The sequence below is a fragment of the Mobula birostris genome, chromosome 10 (assembly GCF_030028105.1).
Source record: "Mobula birostris isolate sMobBir1 chromosome 10, sMobBir1.hap1, whole genome shotgun sequence".
In the NCBI taxonomy this organism is placed as follows: Eukaryota; Metazoa; Chordata; class Chondrichthyes; order Myliobatiformes; family Myliobatidae; genus Mobula; species Mobula birostris.
Genome location: NC_092379.1, coordinates 4332896 through 4355384, shown reverse-complemented (window position 1 = coordinate 4355384; position 22489 = coordinate 4332896). Strand labels below are relative to the sequence as shown.

General features: G+C 50.9%; 1 protein-coding gene across 1 annotated transcript in view; it reads right to left on the bottom strand.

Annotated features, from left to right (window-relative positions):
- LOC140203770 (G-protein coupled receptor 4-like) overlaps nucleotides 1-18415 on the bottom strand; it is a 119862-nt gene extending 101447 nt beyond the window's left edge. Inside the window, exon 1 of the mRNA XM_072269831.1 lies at nucleotides 17384-18415. The gene's annotated coding sequence lies outside the window, so the exon portion shown is untranslated. The remainder of the gene's footprint in view (nucleotides 1-17383) is intronic.
- Nucleotides 18416-22489: the final 4074 nt, after the last annotated feature.

Here is a 22489-nt window from a genome sequence, read left to right as displayed (position 1 = left end):
TCTTTATTCCTTTTCCTAGATGCTGCCTGACCCACTAAATTCCTTCTGCAGTTGGTATCTACTGGGGGAAATGGCGTTTTCCTGCTCCCTGTTGGGACCCTCCATCTGGACTGGTTGTCTGTCCATTTCCTCTCTATAGATGCTGACTGACCTGCTGAGATCTACCAGTGTTTTGTGTGGGTGGCTTAGCCTAAACCAATCAGTTCTTTACTAAAGTTTAACATAACTTTCCTGCTTTTACAATTGCTGAATCAGAATCAGAATCACGTTTAATATCACTGGCATACGTCGTGATATTTGTTGTTATACGGCAGCAGTACAATTCAATTCATAATAAAACTGTAAATTACAGTAAGTAGTTGTTTGTTATGTGTCATGTCATATGACATCATCATTATGTGCCATGTTGTATGACATCATCATTATGTTCCCTGTCCTATGGCATGGGCGATCATGATCTTGGCCAATTTTTCTACGGAAGTGGTTTGCCATTGTCTTCTTCTGGGCAGTGTCTTCACAAGGTGGGTGACCCCAGCCATTATCAGTACCCTTCAGAGGTTGTCCGCTTGGCGTCAGTGGTCACATAACTAGAACGTGTGATATGCAGCGGCTGCTCATACGACCACCCACCACCCATTCCTATGGCTTCACGTGACCCTGATCGGGGGTTAAGCAGGTGCTACACGGGCTAAGGGTGACCTGCAGGCTCGCGGAGAGAAGGAGTGTCTTACATCTCCTTTGGTAGAGACGTATCTCCACCACGCCACAGTAAGTAGATATCCATACAGTAGATATGCATTTTTTAAAGTTAAATGAGATGACCAGAGTCCCATCTTTGTGTTTTGGCTCTTGAGAGGGCCAAGCGGGTCATGAGTGACCCTAGCAAGATCAAGAGTGGTCCACTGATCCTCCAGGTTCAGGGGTTCAGCTCAGGGCTAACAACCCCAACTGGTCAAACAAAATTGTTATGGAAACAGCAACGAAGAATCCTTCCATACAGACAGAGATGGAGGACCTTCGCTGCGGCCCTGAACTCCACAGCGTAACGGACAGTAAGCAAGAATGTACATCACCTTCCTCAGCTTTTACTAACAGATCCTGTGTTAAACAGGGCTGCAATGTTTTGCTGTCCCCAGTGTTTGAGTACATCTCAGTGTAATCAGCAGCGGAGTCACGCGCCCTTACAACAGACTGCACTGACCTGATCACCTTGCGTGCCTGGGACTGAAACCAGCATTTTGTTATGAGGTTATGTTACTCAGTTATTTTTATATCTCTTTTTGCCTTCTAGGTGTCAGGTGCAATTCCTGGCTGGGTTGTAGGGACAGGGATGACACTGGCACGCAGAGGAGGGAGCAGGTACATTTCCGTAGAGCTTTTTGCTCACCCTCGGGTTATAGCAAAGCACTTTACGGTCAGCATGGGACCTTGTAATGCCAAGTCTCTGTTGGGACAGGTGGAACAATGCTGGTCCGGCTAAATGGACACCACAGCCACCTCTGCTTCCTCAGGAGGTGAAGGAATGTCAGCGTATCCCCATTGGCCCTCGTTCTCTAGGGTACTATCAACTCACCACAGAAAGAATCCTACCTGGATGCACCTTAGCTGGGTAAGGATACTACTCCGCCCAAAGCCGCAGGAAACGCAGTAGAGTTGCGAACGCCTCCCAGAACATCACACAAACCACCCTCCTTTGGCCACATCCAGTCTTCCCGCTGCTGCCCTTTCCACCACTGATCACGTCTACGCGGAGCGCTGCCACAGGTAAAGCAGCATCCATCGTCACGGACCCCATCATCCTGGCCACACTCCCTTCTCGCTGCTGCCGTTGGGAAGGAGGTGGTACAGGAGCCACAGGTCCCACGCCACCAGGTTCAGGAACAGTTGTTACCCCTCAACCATCAGGCTCCTGAACCAGACGGAATAACATCACTCACCCCAACTCTGAACTGATTCCACACATCAGACTCCTGAACCAGTGTGGATAACTTCACTCACCCCAACTCTGAACTGATTCCACACATCAGACTCCTGAACCAGTGTGGATAACTTCACTCACCCCAACTCTGAACTGATTCCACACATCAGGCTCCTGAACCAGTGTGGATAACTTCACTCACCCCAAATCTGAACTGATTCCACAACCTACAGACTCACTGTCAAGGACTCGACAACTCACATTCTCAGTATGGCTTATTTATTCATTTATTTATCTACTTACTAGTTAATGAATCAGCCAATTAATTAATTGATTAATTGATTTATCGTGTTAGAGTTTGCACAGTTTGTTTTTCTTTGCACATTGCTTGCTGGTGAGTTTTCGTTGGTGTGTAATTTCTTATTGATTCTAGTCTATTTCTTTGTTCTACTGTGAATGCCAGCGAGGAAATGAATTTCAAGGAAGCAGAGAGTGGTATATATATACTTTGATCATAAATATACTTTGAACGTTGAACTTTGCTTCAGGTTATCAGCCATCATCATCGAGGCCCCCTCCCACTGGTCAGTCTCTCTTCATCCCTCCCACTGGTCACTCTCTTCATCCCCTCCCACTGGTCAGTCTCTCTTCATCCCTCCCACTGGTTACTCTCTTCATCCCCTCCCACTGGTCACTCTCTTCATCCCCTCCCACTGATCAGTCACTCTTCATCCCCTCCCACTGGTCACTCTTCATCCCCTTCCACTGATCAGTCACTCTTCATCCCCTCCCACTGGTCACTCTCTTCATCCCCTCCCACTGATCAGCCACTCTTCATCCCCTCCCACTGGTCAGTCTCTCTTCATCCCCCCCCCACTGGTCAGTGTCTCTTCATCCCCTCCCACTGGTAAGTCTCTCTTCATCCCCTCCCACTGTTCAGTCTCTCTTCATCCCCTCCCACTGGTCACTCTCTTCATCCCCTCCCTCTGGTCAGTCTCTCTTCATCCCCTCCCACTGGTCACTCCCTTCATCCCATCCCACTGGCCACTCTCTTCATCCCCTCCCACTGGTCACTCTCCCTTCATCCCCTCCCACTGATCAGTCTCTCTTCATCCCCTCCCACTGGTCAGTCTCTCTTCATCCCCTCCCACTGATCAGTCTCTCTTCATCCCCTCCCACTGGTCACTCTCTTCATCCCCTCCCACTGGTCACTCTCCCTTCATCCCCTCCCACTGATCAGTCTCACTTCATCCCCTCCCACTGGTCAGTCTCTCTTCATCCCCTCCCACTGATCAGTCTCTCTTCATCCCCTCCCACTGGTCATTCTCTTCATCCCCTCCCACTGGTCAGTCTCTCTTCATCCCCCTCCCACTGGTCACTCTCTTCATCCCCTCCCACTGGTCAGTCTCTCTTCATCCCCTCCCACTGGTCAGTCTCTCTTCATCCCCCCCCCCACTGGTCAGTCTCTCTTCATCCCCTCCCACTGGTCAGTCTCTCTTCATCCCCTCCCACTGATCAGTCTCTCTTCATCCCCTCCCACTGTTCAGTCTCTCTTCATCCCCTCCCACTGGTCACTCTCTTCATCCCCTCCCACTGGTCAGTCTCTCTTCATCCCCTCCCACTGGTCACTCTCTTCATCCCCTCCCACTGGTCACTCCCTTCATCCCCACCCACTGGTCACTCTCCCTTCATCCACTCCCACTGATCAGTCTCTCTTCATCCCCTCCCACTGGTCAGTCTCTCTTCATCCCCTCCCAGTGGTCACTCTCTTCATCCCCTCCCACTGGTTACTCTCTTCATCCCCTCCCACTGGTCAGTCTCTCTTCATCCCCTCCCACTGGTCACTCTCTTCATCCCCTCCCACTGGTCACACTTTTCATCCCCTCCCACTGGTCAGTCTCTCTTCATCCCCTCCCACTGGTCACTCTCTTCATCCCCTCCCACTGGTCACTCCCTTCATCCCCTCCCACTGGTCACTCTCTTCATCCCCTCCCACTGATCAGTCTCTCTTCATCCCCTCCCACTGGTTACTCTCTTCATCCCCCTCCCACTGGTCACTTTCTTCATCCCCTCCCACTGGTCACTCTTTTCATGCCCTCCCACTGGTCAGTCTCTCTTCATCCCCCTCCCACTGGTCACTCTCTTCATCCCCTCCCACTGGTCAGTCTCTCTTCATCCCCTCCCTCTGGTCAGTCTCTCTTCATCCCCTCCCACTGGTCACTCTCTTCATCCCCTCCCACTGGTCAGTCTCTCTTCATTCCCTCCCACTGGTCACTCTCTTCATCCCCTCCCACTGGTCAGTCTCTCTTCATCCCCTCCCACTGGTCACTCTCTTCATCCCCTCCCACTGGTCACTCCCTTCATCCCCTCCCACTGGTCACTCTCTTCATCCCCTCCCACTGGTCACTCTCCCTTCATCCCCACCCACTGGTGACTCTCTTCATCCCCTCCCACTGGTCAGTCTCTCTTCATCCCCTCCCACTGATCAGTCTCTCTTCATCCCCTCCCACTGGTCACTCTCTTCATCCCCTCCCACTGGTCAGTCTCTCTTCATCCCCTCCCACTGGTTACTCTCTTCATCCCCTCCCACTGGTCATCTCTTCATCCCCTCCCACTGATTACTCTCTTCATCCCCCTCCCACTGGTCACTCTCTTCATCCCCTCCCACTGGTCACTCTCTTCATCCCCTCCCACTGGTCAGTCTCTCTTCATCCCCTCCCACTGGTCACTCTCTTCATCCCCTCCCACTGGTCACTCCCTTCATCCCCTCCCACTGGTCACTCTCTTCATCCCCTCCCACTGGTCACTCTCCCTTCATCCCCACCCACTGGTCACTCTCCCTTCATCCCCTCCCACTGATCAGTCTCTCTTCATCCCCTCCCACTGGTCACTCTCTTCATCCCCTCCCACTGGTCACTCCCTTCATCCCCTCCCACTGGTCACTCTCTTCATCCCCTCCCACTGGTCACTCTCCCTTCATCCCCACCCACTGGTCACTCTCCCTTCATCCCCTCCCACTGGTCAGTCTCTCTTCATCCCCTCCCACTGGTGACTCTCTTCATCCCCTCCCACTGGTCAGTCTCTCTTCATCCCCTCCCAGTGGTCACTCTCTTCATCCCCTCCCACTGATCAGTCTCTCTTCATCCCCTCCCACTGGTCACTCCCTTCATCCCCTCCCACTGGTCACTCCCTTCATCCCCTCACACTGGTCACTCTCCCTTCATCCCCACCCACTGGTGACTCTCTTCATCCCCTCCCACTGGTCAGTCTCTCTTCATCCCCTCCCACTGATCAGTCTCTCTTCATCCCCTCCCACTGGTCACTCTCTTCATCCCCTCCCACTGGTCAGTCTCTCTTCATCCCCTCCCACTGGTGACTCTCTTCATCCCCTCCCACTGGTCAGTCTCTCTTCATCCCCTCCCACTGGTCAGTCTCTCTTCATCCCCTCCCACTGGTCACTCTCTTCATCCCCTCCCACTGATTACTCTCTTCATCCCCCTCCCACTGATTACTCTCTTCATCCCCCTCCCACTGGTCACTTTCTTCATCCCCTCCCACTGGTCACTCTTTTCATCCCCTCCCACTGGTCAGTCTCTCTTCATCCCCCTCCCACTGGTCACTCTCTTCATTCCCTCCCACTGGTCAGTCTCTCTTCATCCCCTCCCTCTGGTCAGTCTCTCTTCATTCCCTCCCACTGGTCACTCTCTTCATCCCCTCCCACTGGTCAGTCTCTCTTCATCCCCTCCCACTGGTCACTCTCTTCATCCCCTCCCACTGGTCACTCCCTTCATCCCCTCCCACTGGTCACTCTCCCTTCATCCCCACCCACTGGTCACTCTCCCTTCATCCCCTCCCACTGATCAGTCTCTCTTCATCCCCTCCCACTGGTCACTCTCTTCATCCCCTCCCACTGGTCAGTCTCTCTTCATCCCCTCCCACTGGTGACTCTCTTCATCCCCTCCCACTGGTCAGTCTCTCTTCATCCCCTCCCACTGGTCAGTCTCTCTTCATCCCCTCCCACTGGTCACTCTCTTCATCCCCTCCCACTGATTACTCTCTTCATCCCTCTCCCACTGGTCTGTCTCTCTTCATCCCCTCCCACTGGTCACTCTCTTCATCCCCTCCCACTGGTCACTCCCTTCATCCCCTCCCACTGGTCACTCTCTTCATCCCCTCCCACTGGTCACTCTCCCTTCATCCCCTCCCACTGATCAGTCTCTCTTCATCCCCTCCCACTGGTCAGTCTCTCTTCATCCCCTCCCACTGGTCACTCTCTTCATCCCCTCCCACTGGTCAGTCTCTCTTCATCCCCCTCCCACTGGTCACTCTCTTCATCCCCTCCCACTGGTCAGTCTCTCTTCATCCCCTCCCACTGGTCAGTCTCTCTTCATCCCCTCCCACTGGTCACTCTCTTCATCTCCTCCCACTGGTCAGTCTCTCTTCATCCCCTCCCACTGGTCACTCTCTTCATCCCCTCCCACTGGTCACTCCCTTCATCCCCTCCCACTGGTCACTCCCTTCATCCCCACCCACTGGTTACTCTCCCTTCATCCCCTCCCACTGATCAGTCTCTCTTCATCCCCTCCCACTGGTCACTCTCTTCATCCCCTCCCACTGGTTACTCTCTTCATCCCCCTCCCACTGGTCAGTCTCTCTTCATCCCCTCCCACTGGTCACTCTCTTCATCTCCTCCCACTGGTCAGTCTCTCTTCATCCCCTCCCACTGGTCACTCTCTTCATCCCCTCCCACTGGTCACTCCCTTCATCCCCTCCCACTGGTCACTCCCTTCATCCCCACCCACTGGTTACTCTCCCTTCATCCCCTCCCACTGATCAGTCTCTCTTCATCCCCTCCCACTGGTCACTCTCTTCATCCCCTCCCACTGGTTACTCCCTTCATCCCCCTCCCACTGGTCACTCTCTTCAGCCCCTCCCACTGGTCAGTCTCTCTTCATCCCCTCCCACTGGTCACTCTCTGCATCCCCTCCCACTGGTCAGTCTCTCTTCATCCCCTCCCACTGGTCACTCTCTTCATCCCCTCCCACTGGTCAGTCTCTCTTCATCCCCTCCCACTGGTCACTCTCTTCATCCCCTCCCACTGGTCAGTCTCTCTTCATCCCCTCCCACTGGTCACTCTCTTCATCCCCTCCCACTGGTCACTCCCTTCATCCCCACCCACTGGTCACTCTCCCTTCATCCCCTCCCACTGATCAGTCTCTCTTCATCCCCTCCCACTGGTCAGTCTCTCTTCATCCCCTCCCACTGGTCACTCTCTTCATCCCCTCCCACTGGTTACTCTCTTCATCCCCTCCCACTGGTCACTCTCTTCATCCCCTCCCACTGAACAGTCTCTCTTCATGCCCTCCCACTGGTCAGTCTCTCTTCATCCCCTCCCACTGGTCACTCTCTTCATCCTCTCCCACTGGTTACTCTCTTCATCCCCTCCCACTGGTCACTCTCTTCATCCCCTCCCACTGGTCAGTCTCTCTTCATCCCCTCCCACTGGTCACTCTCTTCATCCCCTCCCACTGGTCACTCTCTTCAACCCCTCCCACTGGTCACTCTCTTCATCCCCTCCCACTGATCAGTCTCTCTTCATCCCCTCCCACTGGTCACTCCCTTCATCCCCTCCCACTGGTCAGTCTCTCTTCATCCCCCTCCCTTTGGTCACTCTCTTCATCCCCTCCCACTGGTCACTCTCCCTTCATCCCCTCCCACTGATCAGTCTCTTTTCATCCCCTCCCACTGGTCAGTCTCTCTTCATCCCCTCCCACTGGTCAGTCTCTCTTCATCCCCCTCCCTTTGGTCACTCCCTTCATCCCCTCCCACTGGTCAGTCTCTCTTCATCCCCCTCCCTTTGGTCACTCTCTTCATCCCCTCCCACTGGTCACTCTCCCTTCATCCCCTCCCACTGATCAGTCTCTTTTCATCCCCTCCCACTGGTCAGTCTCTCTTCATCCCCTCCCACTGGTCAGTCTCTCTTCATCCCCCTCCCTTTGGTCACTCTCTTCATCCTCTCCCACTGGTCACTCTCCCTTCATCCCCTCCCACTGGTCAGTCTCTCTTCATCCCCTCCCACTGGTCACTCTCTTCATCCCCTCCCACTGGTCAGTCTCTCTTCATCCCCTCCCACTGGTCACTCTCTTCATCCCCTCCCACTGGTCACTCTCTTCATCCCCTCCCACTGGTCACTCCCTTCATCCCCACCCACTGGTCACTCTCCCTTCATCCCCTCCCACTGATCAGTCTCTCTTCATCCCCTCCCACTGGTCAGTCTCTCTTCATCCCCTCCCACTGGTCACTCTCTTCATCCCCTCCCACTGGTTACTCTCTTCATCCCCTCCCACTGGTCACTCTCTTCATCCCCTCCCACTGAACAGTCTCTCTTCATGCCCTCCCACTGGTCAGTCTCTCTTCATCCCCTCCCACTGGTCACTCTCTTCATCCTCTCCCACTGGTTACTCTCTTCATCCCCTCCCACTGGTCACTCTCTTCATCCCCTCCCACTGGTCAGTCTCTCTTCATCCCCTCCCACTGGTCACTCTCTTCATCCCCTCCCACTGGTCACTCTCTTCAACCCCTCCCACTGGTCACTCTCTTCATCCCCTCCCACTGATCAGTCTCTCTTCATCCCCTCCCACTGGTCACTCCCTTCATCCCCTCCCACTGGTCAGTCTCTCTTCATCCCCCTCCCTTTGGTCACTCTCTTCATCCCCTCCCACTGGTCACTCTCCCTTCATCCCCTCCCACTGATCAGTCTCTTTTCATCCCCTCCCACTGGTCAGTCTCTCTTCATCCCCTCCCACTGGTCAGTCTCTCTTCATCCCCCTCCCTTTGGTCACTCCCTTCATCCCCTCCCACTGGTCAGTCTCTCTTCATCCCCCTCCCTTTGGTCACTCTCTTCATCCCCTCCCACTGGTCACTCTCCCTTCATCCCCTCCCACTGATCAGTCTCTTTTCATCCCCTCCCACTGGTCAGTCTCTCTTCATCCCCTCCCACTGGTCAGTCTCTCTTCATCCCCCTCCCTTTGGTCACTCTCTTCATCCTCTCCCACTGGTCACTCTCCCTTCATCCCCTCCCACTGGTCAGTCTCTCTTCATCCCCTCCCACGGGTCACTCTCTTCATCCCCCTCCCACCGATCAGTCTCTCTTCATCCCCTCCCACTGGTCACTCTCTTCATCCCCTCCCACTGGTCAGTCTCTCTTCATCCCCCTCCCTTTGGTCACTCCCTTCATCCCCTCCCACTGGTCAGTCTCTCTTCATCCCCCTCCCTTTGGTCACTCTCTTCATCCTCTCCCACTGGTCACTCTCCCTTCATCCCCTCCCACTGGTCAGTCTCTCTTCATCCCCTCCCACGGGTCACTCTCTTCATCCCCCTCCCACCGATCAGTCTCTCTTCATCCCCTCCCACTGGTCACTCTCTTCATCCCCTCCCACTGGTCACTCTCTCTTCATCCCCTCCCACTGGACAGAAGGTACAGAAGCTTGCGAGTGCAGACTGAAGGTCAGTGTCTGTCCCACTGATATCAGACTGAAGGTCAGTGTCTGTCCGGTTGATATCAGACTGAAGGTCAGTATCTGTCCCACTGATATCAGACTGAAGGTCAGTGTCTGTCCGGCTGATATCAGACTGAAGGTCAGTGTCTGTCCCGCTGATATCAGACTTAAGGTCAGTGTCTGTCCCGCTGTTCTCAGACTGAAGGTCAGTGTCTGTCCGGCTGATATCAGACTGAAGGTCAGTGTCTGTCCGGCTGATATCAGACTGCTCAGTGGACCTCTCATTCGGACTCCTGAACTCCCGATTTACCTCACCATGGCACTGGCACCTTATTGCCTGCCTGCACTGCTCTTTCTCTATAAGTGTAACTCTTTATTCCGCCTTCCGCTTGTCTCAATGTAATTATGCAGGTAACGATCTGTCTGGGTGACAGGCGAACAAAAGATTGAAACATATCTCAGTGCATGTGGCGGTTAATAACCCAATTCACAGCACCCAGTTCCTCACACAGCAAAATCCCATAACAGAAGCAATTCACATTTCACCTCCTCTTTTTAAAAAAAAATAGGAGGCCACTCAGCCCATTGAATCGATGCTGTTCTCAGAGCAATCCGGTCAACCCCATAAGCCTGAAAGCCAGAAAGCAAGTACCATCAGGTTCAGGAACAGCTTCTATCCCACTGCTATGAGACAGGTATAGTGGTTGGCCCGGCTCTTTACAGCGCAGATGACCCAGGTTCAATTCCCGCCTCTGCCTGTAAGGAGTTTGTACGTTCTCCCTGTGATGGCGTGGGTTTCCTCCGGGTGCTCCGGTTTCCTCCCACAGGCCAAAGGCGTACTAATTGGTAGGTTAATTGGTCATTGTAAATTGTCCTGTGATAAGACTGGGGTTAAATCGGGGGATTGCCAGGCCGTGTGGCTCGAAGGCCTGGAAGCGCCTATTCCAACAAATAAATAAAAAGAGCTACTTCCCTGCATCTGTTTGGTTCTTGAACCAACCGGCACGTCCCTAATCACTACACCGGTGTAGATCTTTGAACACTTTGCACAACAGTGGAGTTTCTGTTCTGATTATGTTCTTTCTAGTAAAAATGACTATGGTTAATTCTTTTTCCCAGGGATATTGTGGATCTGATGTTATGGACCTCTCACGCTGCCGCAAGTAAGTTTTTCATTGCACCTGTGCATACATGCACTTTTGCGTGTAATGCTTGACTTTGGTCAGAAGAAGGACCGCTGTGGTTTAAAGTGGCAGCTCATCACCACCTCCTCAAGGGCAGCAGAAGGTTACCAGTGACTCCAGCTGGGGACTTGAGTCACAGGGATAGGCTGAATACATTAGGACTCTATTCCCTGGGGTACAGAGAATAAATGGAGATCTTATATCAATGGGTCCATTTAATATCAGAGAATGTATACAGTATACAACCTGACTTTCTTACTCTTCACAGACACCCAGGATACAAAACACCCCAAAGGAAGAATGTTAGAACCCCAAAGCCTCCCCAACCCCAATCCCATACACAAGCAGCAGCAAAAGGCATTATCCCCGCCCCCACTTGCTGCAGAAAAAGCATCAAATCCCCACCCCCATGCGAGCAATAGCAACGCTCCCACAGACCGTGATCTAGGGCCCATCAAAAACTACTGTTCATCCCTACACTTTGACAACTCAGACAGGCTCTCTCTCTCTCTTTTTATATATTTATAAAAGAAAGAGAGGGGGGAGGAAGAGAGATGCCTGAGATGTAGAAGTGTTGGGATGGACAGTAGCATTTGATGGACTCTAGACCGTGGTCTGTGGGGGCATGGTGGGCGGGAAGGGGGGTTGATGTTTTTTGCTGGAGCAAGCGCGTTGGGAGGGGGTCTTTGGGGGTTCTAGCATTTTTCCGTCATTCATTCCCTGGGGTCTTTCTTCTGTAATGGCCCTATTCCCCAAGTTGAGACACCTGTGACTGATCTGCTGAATTCCAGACAGCAGGCTGTGCCGGTAACAGGCGCAGATGCCGATCAGCCGGGTGCAAAGTCAAATTCCCTGCCACACTCTCCTGGGCGTCAGTCACCCTGGTAACTTCCAGGCTGTGTATTTACCCAGACAGCCACACCTGCCTGCTGGACGCATGCACCTGAAAGGCAGGGCCTCCCGGATACTCCAACAACAAACATTGGCAAAAGAAATCCTGGCAAACTGTTTAAGTCCTAGAGGCCCCGTGAATTTTTGCCTTTATGCTCACTGCCGCAGAGACTGCGTCACTGGGTGTGATTAAGGCGGAGGTTATAGGTTCTTGGACAGTGACAGCGACACCGTGGGGTGTTCAGGAAAAAAGCAGGAGAACGGGACTGATGCCATGTTCATCCTCTCCGTGTCTCGTGCCGCAGTGAGGCAGCAACTTTGCCGCTTCTTAGCATTTTTTCAGTCTTTTTTTTACGAGAGCAAGTTGCTAGCTCGACGCTCAGCCCAGCACGGATGGGAAGCGTGCAAGGGGCCGGATTCGAACCTGGGGCCCCTCGCCTCATGGTCCGGTGCTAATGCCACTACACCACCATGCAGAATGGGGGTTGAAAGGGAAAAATAAATCAGCCATGATCGCGCGGCAGAGCGGTCTCCATGGGCCCAAACTGTCTAATTCTGCTCCAGTATCTGACGGTCTTATGTCTTAATATCAGTTCACATTTATAGGGCATTCAAAGTCAAAGAGCACTTATAATCAAAGCATGTACACGATATATACTCTTGAAATTCGTCTCCTTGCAGGCAGCCACAAAACAAGAAACCCCTGAGAAAAAGACCAATAAACACCCAGTATGTGCAAAAAAAAGAGCAAATCATGCAAACAATAAAGATAAGCAAATAACATTCACACCTGAAGTCCATGAAAGTGAGCCCAGAGGCACAGGGCCGGGCATCACTGCCGCCCTGGTTTCTGAGGACCCAGAGGTGCAGATGGGAAGCCAAAGGAAATTAAATAGGATGCAGGATCTAGGAGCAGTATCAAGTCTAATGCCCTGCTCCAGACTCACTTTCCCACGTCCCTTGGGGATGGAGGTATGCAGAACTATAAGCATCGATAGGGTCAGTCGTAGGAAACTTTTCCTCTTGGCAAAAGTATTTGAAGCTAGAAGGCAGAGGGTTAGATGAAGAGCCAGTAGGTTTTAAGGGGTAGGATTCTTTACACCTATGGGGTGGTTCGAATCTAGAGCATGCTACCTGAGAAATGGTGGAGGTACAGTACTGTGCAGGAGCCTTAGGCTCATATATATCGCTAGGGTGCCTAAGACTTCTGCACAGTACGGTACTTGTCAATGTGGAGCGGAGAGCGAGTTTGTAAATCTGGCGAGAGCAAAGGATGTCAGGAATGGCGAGGGTGGAGCGACAAGGGAGGGGTGTGGGACGGGTGGCAGAGAAGGAAGACCAGGGACGAGTGCAGACACACCCAGCCTGAGACACCAGGCAAGGTCATTTGATTCCAAACAATTGGTTTATTGATCATTACAGAATGTCTCTCTGGTGCTTCCCGCTCCCTTCCCCTTTTCCCAACCGTGATTCCCCTCTCCCTGTCCCCTTCCCACTCTCAGTCCACAATAGAGACCCAGATCAGAATCAGGTTTATCATCACTCGCATCTGTCATGAAATTTGTTTTTTTTGCAGCAGCAGCAACAGGGCAGCACAATACATAAAATTACTACAGTACTGTGCAAAAGTCTTAAGCACCCTAGCTATATGTATGTGCCTTAGACTTCTGCATAGTCCTGTAAAAAGGTAGAATCTGAATGCAGCAGATTTAATTTTGCAGATGCTATAAATCTTGAGGAACACACACTAAGTGCTGGAGGAACTCAGCAAGTCAGGTAGCATCGATGGGATGGAGTAAACAGTCAGTGTTGTGGGCCAAGACCTTCATCAGGCAGGACTTAAATCACCAAAGTATAAGGAAGGGACTGGGAGCGAATTGCTCATAAGCTCGTATACGATACAGGCGAATAGATTCCAATTTTACAGACATCCGTAAGTCAATTTTAGACCATAAGACATTAGGAGCAGAATTAGGCCATTCGGCCCAACCAGTCTGTTCTGCCATTTCATCATGGCTGATTTATCACCCCTCTCAACCCCAGTCTCCTACCTTCTCCCCGTAACCTTTGATGCCTTTGCTAATCGAGAACCTATCAACAACTGCTTTATACCCAATGACTCGTCCTCCACAGCCGTCTGTGGCAACAGATTCCACAGATTCATCAACCTCCGGCAAAGAAATCTCATGTCTGTTCTAAATGGACGTTTCTCAGTTCAGAGGCTGTCTGGCTCTGGTCCTGGACCCTCCCACTCTTGGAGACGTCCTCCCCGTATCCGCTCTATCCAGAAATTTCAATATTCGATAGGTTTTAATCCCATTTCATTCTTCTGAATTCTAGTGTGGAAAGGCCCAGAGCCATCAAGTGTTCCCCACAGGTTAACCCTTTCATTCCCCAGATCCTTCTCATGAATCTCCTCTGAACTCCCTCCAATGCCAACATATCTTTGTACTAAGTTTAAAAATTCAAAGTGTACTTATTATTGAAGTATACATGCAATATACAACCTGAGATTTTTCCTCCCCACAGACAGCCTCAAAACGAAGAAACACCATGGAACCTGCTCAAAGAAAAACTTCAAATGCCCAACGCGCAAGAAAAAAGAACAAATTGAGCAAATAGCAAAAAAAAAGAATGAGTGAGAAACACAGAATATAAAATATCAAACTGCAGAGTCAGTGAAACACTCTGGGAATGTTCAGCTCAGTTCGAGTGAGCGCGGTTTCGTTCGTTGTCTGCCAGCTACAGCGCCAGTCCGCCCTGATCAAAATCGCACATAATAGCGACAAAAGAGGAGTAACCAGAAATACATCATAACATGAACTGCAGAGTCTAATACACAGAAAATATCACCTGATATGGTAACCACACCTCCACAGTATTATAATAAATGACATCAAATGCACATAGATCTGACAAGAAACACCGTGTATTTAAGAGGAGAGAGAAAAGAAATCAGCTCTGTGTTTGTAGGAATTAATGTATGACTTTGAGGGCTTTCAAGTTTAGTAATATTATGGTAACTCATTCATATACTCAGTGATCATCACCATTATGTGCCTTGTCATATGACGTGGGCGATCAGGGTCTTTCCATGACCATGATTGTTCTTGGCAAATTTTTCTACAGAACTGTCTTTACAAGATGGGTGACCCCCAGCCATTACTCTTCAGAGATTGTCTGCCTGGTGTCAGTGGTCACATAACCAGGACTTGTGATCTGCACCGGCTGCTCGTACGACCATCCACCACCTGTTCCCATGGCCTCACGTGACCCTGATCGGGAGCTAAGCAGGTGCAAGGTTGTCCAAGGGTGACCTGCAGGCTAGCGGAAGGAAAGAGTGTCTTACACCTCCTTTGGTAGAGACGTATCTCCACCCCACCACTCACCTCCTGTACCTGATAAAGTGGCCACTGAGTGTATGTTCCTGGTCTTCTGCTGCTGTGGCCCGTCTACGTCGAGGTTTGACATGTTGTGCATTCAGAGCTATTCCATTGCACACCACTGTTGTAACATGTGGTTATTTGAATTACTGTCACCTTCCCGTCAGCTTGAATCAGTCTGGCCATTCTCCTCTGACCACGAACATTAACAATGCATTTTCATCCACAGAACTGCCACTCACTAGATGTTTTTTTTTTGTTTTTGACCATTCTCTGTAAACTCTAGAGACTGTTGTGCGTGAAAATCCCAGGAGATCATTACTTTCTGAGATACTCAAACCACCCCATCTGGCACCAGCAAACATTCTAGTGTCAAAGTCACTTAGATCACATTCCTTCCCCATTCTGAACAACAACTGAACCTCTTGACCGGGTCTGCATACAGATTATTATCTGAATGGTGGCCGATTAGGAAAAGGGGAGGTGCAACGTGACCTGGGTGTCATTATACACCAGTCATTGAAAGTGGGCATGCAGGTACAGCAGGCGGTGAAAAAGGCGAATGGTATGCTGGCATTTATAGCGAGAGGATTTGAGTACAGGAGCAGGGAGGTACTATTGCATTTGTACAAGGCCTTGGTGAGACCGCACCTGGAGTATTGTGTGCAGTTTTGGTCCCCTAATCTGAGGAAAGACATCCTTGCCATAGAGGGAGTACAGAGAAGGTTCACCAGATTGATTCCTGGGATGGCAGGACTTTCATATGAAGAAAGAATGGATGAACTGGGCTTGTACTCGTTGGAATTTAGAAGATTGAGGGGGGATCTGATTGAAACGTATAAGATCCTAAAGGGATTGGACAGGCCAGATGCAGGAAGATTGTTCCCGATGTTGGGGAAGTCCAGAACGAGGGGTCATAGTTTGAGGATAGAGGGGAAGCCTTTTAGGACTGAGATTAGGAAAAACTTCTTCACACAGAGAGTGGTGAATCTGTGGAATTCTCTGCCACAGGAAACAGTTGAGGCCAGTTCATTGGCTATATTTAAGAGGGAGTTAGATATGGCCCTTGTGGCTACGGGGGTCAGGGGGTATGGAGGGAAGGCTGGGGCGGTGTTCTGAGTTGGATGATCAGCCATAATCATAATAAATGGCGGTGCAGGCTCGAAGGGCCGAATGGCCTACTCCTGCACCTATTTTCTATGTTTCTATGTTACTACATTGAACTGCCGCCACATGATTGGCTGATTTGCATTAAAGATCAGGTGTACAGATGTACCTAATAAAGTGACCATTGGGTGCAGGTAGGGTGCATTCATAAGCCGGATATCATTACTCTGGGAACGGCCTGCACGTACTTGCTGATCAGCATGGATGTAGTGGACTGAATAGCCTGTTCCTGGCTGTGTGACTCTATAACTTCACTGGAACTAAATGCGTGAGGTTGGGTTCAACTGAGGGCCAGTTCTTGCACTTCTTCACCAATGCCAGTGCCAAAGCAACTGTAGACCTCTGTCCTGACGTAGGGAAGTCCAAGAGGATTGGCAGAGGGGGATGTGGTCAAAGCCTTGGTCAGGGAATCGAGCTTTGGGAACTGGTCCTGCACGGTGAGGTGCAGGTGGGTCGGGGGGGGGGGGAACACAAGCCCGGGGTACCTATATGGATGAAGACACAGTCTTCAGTCCCTTCTCATACAAGGAGAAGGACCCGGTGCTTAATTGTGATGCATTTCAAGATGCAGGCAGAGACTCAGAGCTGAAGAAAAGGGCAGAGAGAGAGAGACAGCGAGAGAGAGAGCGAGAGAGAGAGAGAGAGAGAGAGAGGGAGGGAGGAAGGGAGGGAGAGAGAGAGAGGGAGAACAAGTGATAGACGAAAACAGAGAATGAGAGATGCAGTGGGAGACAGAAATATATAGAGGGAGAAGGGGACACAGTTAAAGTTCATTGTCATTCAATCGTATACTGCCAAAGAAAACAGCTTTCCTCTGGACCAAGGTGCACAACACCACACGCACTGTAACATCACCGCAAATAAATTTACAGATATTAAAATATATTCCAGAGCGTTGACATTTAGCATTGGAGAGAGGGGAGGAGAGAGAGAGGTAGAGAGAGATAGGTAGAGAGAGAGAGAGAGAGAGGGAGAGAGAGGACAGAAAGAGAGAGGGGAAGAGAGGAGAGAGGGTGTGGGAGAGAGAGAGGGAGAGAGGGACGGAGACGGGAGAGACAAGGAGAGAAAGAAGGCTGGAGGGAGAGGCAGAGTGTGAGAGAGAGAGAGAGAGAGAGAGGGAGAGAGGAGAAAAGGAGTGAGTGAGAGAGGGAGGGAGGGAAAGAACTGGGACACAGAGATACCTAACTAACTGAAATCGATTTCACCTAAGTACAAATGCGTTGAACTTTCAGTAACAAACCTCACCTTCAGATAACTGGGCCGATTCCCTGAGTGTCCCTTACCCTACCTCCCCATCCCTCCCATGCAGCCCCCGGGTATTAAAGAAGAAAAATGGAAAACCTTCGCAGCGGGACGCTGGTCGGAGTCAGCGGCGCTTCCAGCCCGATCGATAACGTTACGGATCCGATCAGAGAGAGAATGCCCAGTCTTCCCGGATTTCAGAGCTGCCGGTGTCCGATCAACCTCACCAGTTCAAAATGACCAGTCCGAGTTAGAATTAAACTACTAAACTGGTTCTTTGCAAAAAAAAATAAATCCTCACGTCCTGAATCAAGCTTGGGAAATTTCCATCGAAGTGATTACGCGTTGATCCGACCATGTTGCGTGATCTAATTCAGTTTAATTTGAATCCTGGAAGCAGGTCAGGACGCATTCACTTTCTTTCGGAACTCAGCGAGTGCGATGGTGGAGTCCGGACTGAGTCAGTCGAGTTTCCCTGTCATACTCTCACTCTCTCTCGCTCCCCTCTGCGCTTTGCCTTGAAGGCTACCGAGACAATCGCAGGCAGCGAGACAGGACGCGGTGCCCAATCTGTTGTGCAGCCTTTCAAAGCGCTCTGACAGCTTCTTTTCAATGGGCGCACAGAAACAGGAAGTGGTTCAAAAGCAGCTCCAGGCGTGCGCTAAGCTTTTTCTTAAAGTCTCCGACATTCATCAGATCGGGGGCGAAATCATTAACTCTTTCCTTCCCGACCGTGTACTTGAAAACAAATGCGAGTCTTGAGTTCTGGGAACATCTGGGTAGGAACCAGCCTTGGCGGAGAGAGTACGCAGAACGTGATAGCGCACCGCAGACCGTTCAGCCTTCCGACGTTGTGCCGACCTGGTCTAACCCTTCCCTCCTACACATCAGCTCTGAAGAAGGGTCTCGATCCCGAACGTCGACTGTTCATTCATTTCCATAGACGCTGCCCGACCTGCCGAGTTCCTCCAGCGTTCTGCGTGTGTTGCTTTGCGTTTCCAGCATCTGCAGACTCGCTGGTGTTTGTGATCCCACGCACCCCTTCCGTCTATCTATCACCCACGGGACGTGTTCCGTCTCCCGTGCCCCTGATGTATCCCCCTCGACCTCCACTCCCGGCAGGTCGTGCCACGCACCCACCGCTCCCTACCTCTGACACCCCCACCCCCCCCACCATAATTTGAGGTTATGTCCCATAAACACGGCGAGATGCTGGAGGAATCCAGCAGGTCAGGCAGCGCCTGTGGAAGTCAACGAAACATCGACTCTCTACTCTTTTCCCCACAGATGCTGCCTGATCTGCCGAGGTCCTCCAGCGTCTTGTAGGTGTTGCTTTAAAGTTGTGCTGCCTCGCATTACTCATTTCCGCCCTGGGATACAGTTCTCTGGCTGTCCATGCGAACTGCCCCTCAGAGCGTGCAGTCACCCCTAATCTCCGAAGCCCGAGCTCACTCGATCTATTTTAGAGACGCTGGGTTTGTGAAATTGACACCCTTGAACTTCGAGATAGTGCCGCGGCATCGATGATATCCACCGAGACCTCGGTTTGATGTCTTTGTAGTTGCAAGAGCAAGCCTCCTCAACGAGGCGATGTGTGAACCAGAAACAAGTTAGTTTACTCATACAACAGGAATTCTGCAGATGCTGGATTAGTTTACTCATACTGGTTGTTCAAAGATAAACTTATTCTATTTTGCACCCTCTTGAAGTGGAAGGGGGATCCTTGGTTAAATGCCCCTTCTGGAGTCAGCTCAGCGGGCGGATTGTGAGGTAAACCTGTGCACCCGCTCGATAATGCAAATATCTAAATCAGCCAATCACGGGGCAGCAGCTCGTTGCATGAAAGCATGCGGGCACGGTCAAGAGGTCCGGTTGTTGTTCAGACCAAACTCCAGAATGGGGGGAAAATGTGATCATTGACCGTGGAATGATTGCTGGTGCCAGATGGGGTGGTTTGAGTATGTCAGAAAGTGCTGATCTCCGGGGATTTTCAGGCCCACACAGCAGTCTCTAGAGTTTACAGGGAAGGGTGCGAAAAACAGACAAAAGACCCAGTGAGCGGCAGTTCTGTGGGCAGAAACACCTTGTTAATGAGAGAGGTCGGAGGAGAATGGCCAGACTGGTTCAAGCTGACAGGAAGGTGACAGTAACTCAGATACCCTCAGTGGTGGGCCGAAGAGCATCTCTGAACACACGACACATCGCACCTTGAAGTGGATGGGTTACAGCAGTAGAAGACCACAAATCATAATAAAGTAGCCACTGTGTGTACATTGTAACAGTCACAAAACTCAACAGGTCGGGCAGCATCTATGGAGAAAAATAAACAGTCGACGTTTGGTGCCAAGACTCTCCTTCAAGAGTGGGAAGGAAGAGGGAGGAAGCCAGCATAAGAAGGTGGGGCGAATGTGAAGAAGGTGGTATGTGGGGCCAGGTGACGGGGAAGGTGGGTGGGGGTGGTGGGGTGAAGAGAGAAACAGGGGAGTGTTAGGTGGAAGAGGGGAAGGGCTGAAGAAGAAGGAATCCGATAGGAGAGGAGAGTGAACCGTGGGAGAAAGGGAAGGAGGAGGGGTTGTGACAGGCAGGTGAGGGGGACAGAATGACTGAGGGGGAAGCTAGAATGGGGAGTGAAAAAAGGGAGAAGGTGAAGGTGTCATGGTCCGGTCCACGAAGTCCGCATTCCGGTTCACGGTCCGGTCCGTGGAGTCAGGACTCCGGGTCTTCCAGCTGTTCCTTGTTTTGGTTGAATTAATCATAGGCACCTGATTCCCATCTTGGGGCTTGGAATATAAGTGGCCTTGGGGTTGAGTGTGGGCTGCTGGTTTGTCTTGTCAAGATCCCCTGGGAGTAACCTGCTGGTGGAAGGCTAGAGCAGCCACTTGCCATCTTTAGGCTGCATTGGGAAACCATCCTCTCATGCAGCCTTGCTGTTGGTATTCAGGGCTGTCTTTGTGGTATGGATTTGGCTGATTCCCGGGCCAGCTGAATGGCTATCAGCCACTCCGAGCTAGGTAGGGATCCGGCTGTTTCTGTAGCCAGCTGAGGCTGTTGGCCGTAACTGTTACTCGGAGCAACCCTGATGCAGAGATGGAACTGTCTGTCATTCTTTGGTGTTGGTCTCTTCTTGTCCTTGCCTCTGTGGGGTAAGTCAGGCTGTTTTGCCATTACCCGATGGATGGTCCTGTCCCACCTTGGTGTGGAGAAGAAGTTGAGTCCCAGCTTGTCTAAGTATAAGTCCAGGCTCTAAGTCTATGCAGTGTCCTGCCTCATGTTGGTGTCCTGTTAAAGATGAGTCCTGGCTTTTTGAAGGATAAGTCCCGGCTCTATGTTGATGTACAGTTCCCAGTCTGCCTCCAGCCTCGAGAGCCAAGACCCCAGCCATGTTCTGCCCTGGAGTCATGTCATGTCCTTGCCTGGTTCTGGGGCCCGAGCCTGATGCAAGACCCAGGTCCTGGGTCCTTGTCCAGTCTCTGGCTTGGAGCCCAAGCCCAGGCTCCTAGTACATAGTACCTTGTCCAGGTTCCCTGTCTTGTCCATGTCCTAGCCCAAGTCTGCGTTCTCACCCTTGCTCCTTGTCTGTATCCTGTCATGTCTCTACTCTAGTCAAGTCCTGTTCCTTGTACTTCAGTGTCAGTGTCTTGCATTTGGGTTTGTTCCCAGCACCCCCCACTGTGACAGAAGGGGGCTGGGGAGAAAATACCAGAAGTTGTTATATTAGGAATTTACTGTGGCATGTTGGTACAACATGCAACAAAAAACATTTCACAGTTATAAAAAAATCAAGAATTATATAAAATAGAAGTACAGATATGGAATAAAATGTGCATAAAAACATAAATAACAGCTTGTACTTACAACAACAACTCTATAAACAGTGGTTTAAAGTGTTTACAGTTCAGTGTGGAGACTGAGGGTATAGATAGAGGAGGGTGGGGTGCTAGCTGGAATGGTTGATCAGATTAACTGCCTGGGGAAGAAACTTTTAAGATGGTGTGAAGTTTTTGTTTTAGTAGACCCATGGTGCTTTCCAGAAGGGAGATTCTGTGAAAGGCAGTTTTGAGGGTGGGCAGAGTCCACAATGACTGCTCCTGCCTGCTGCTTTGTCTTGGATACATACACAACGGTAGACTGCAGCCACTGACCTTTTCTGCCATCCAGACAGTGCACCTCTCCCTCTGCACCTCACACCCCCGGCTGTGCTTAATACTGGTAGCTCTGCTGCAGTGGTCTGAGTTGGCAGTGGCCACAACGCAAGAGCCCCCAGTTATATACAGCCTCTAACACCATGAAACATGCCAGATAACCATTTAAAAATCAAATCATAGGAAGATAATTCAGGAACAGCTTCTTTCTCTCTGCCATCATCTGATTTCTGAATAGACAGTGAAGCCATGAACACTTTCTCACTACTTTTTAATTTCTATTTTTGCACTACTTATTCAATTTAACAATTTAATAAGTATAAAACAAGTAATTCAGCTTTTTTTCAGTGTTATGTATTGTATAGTACTGCAGCTGCAAAGTCATCAAATTTCACGACATATACCAATGATAGACCCGGCTGGTGGTGCAGTGGCATCAGCATCGGACTTTGGGACGAAAGGTCCCGAGTTCGAATCCAGCCGGCTCCCCTGCACGCTTTCCATCCGTGCTGGGTTACGAGCTGGTGACCTCTTTGGGAACTTACCCAGCAGAAGGGTTAACATATGAGGAACGTTTGTCCGCCCTTGGACTGTATTCCTTGGAGTTTAGAAGAATGAGGGGAGACCTCATAGAAACATTTCGAATGTTGAAAGGCATGGACAGAGTGGATGTGGCAAAGTTGTTTCCCATGATGGGGGAAATGTACGAGAGGGCATAACTTAAGGATTGAAGGGCGCCCATTCAGAACAGAAATGCGAAGAAATTTTTTTAGTCAGAGGGTGGTGAATCTATGGAATTTGTTGCCACGGGCAGCAGTGGAGGCCAAGTCACTGGGTGTATTTAAGGCAGAGATTGATAGGTATCTGAGTAGCCAGGGTATCAAAGGTTATGGTGAGAAGGCGGGGGTGTGGGACTAAATAGGAGAATGGATCAGCTCATGATAAAATGGAGGAACAGACTCGATGGGCTGAATGACCTACTCCTGCTCCTGTGTCTTATGGTCTAAGGCAATGGCAAACCACTGCCGTAACCTGCCTCGTACGCAGTTCCCCACTACGTCAG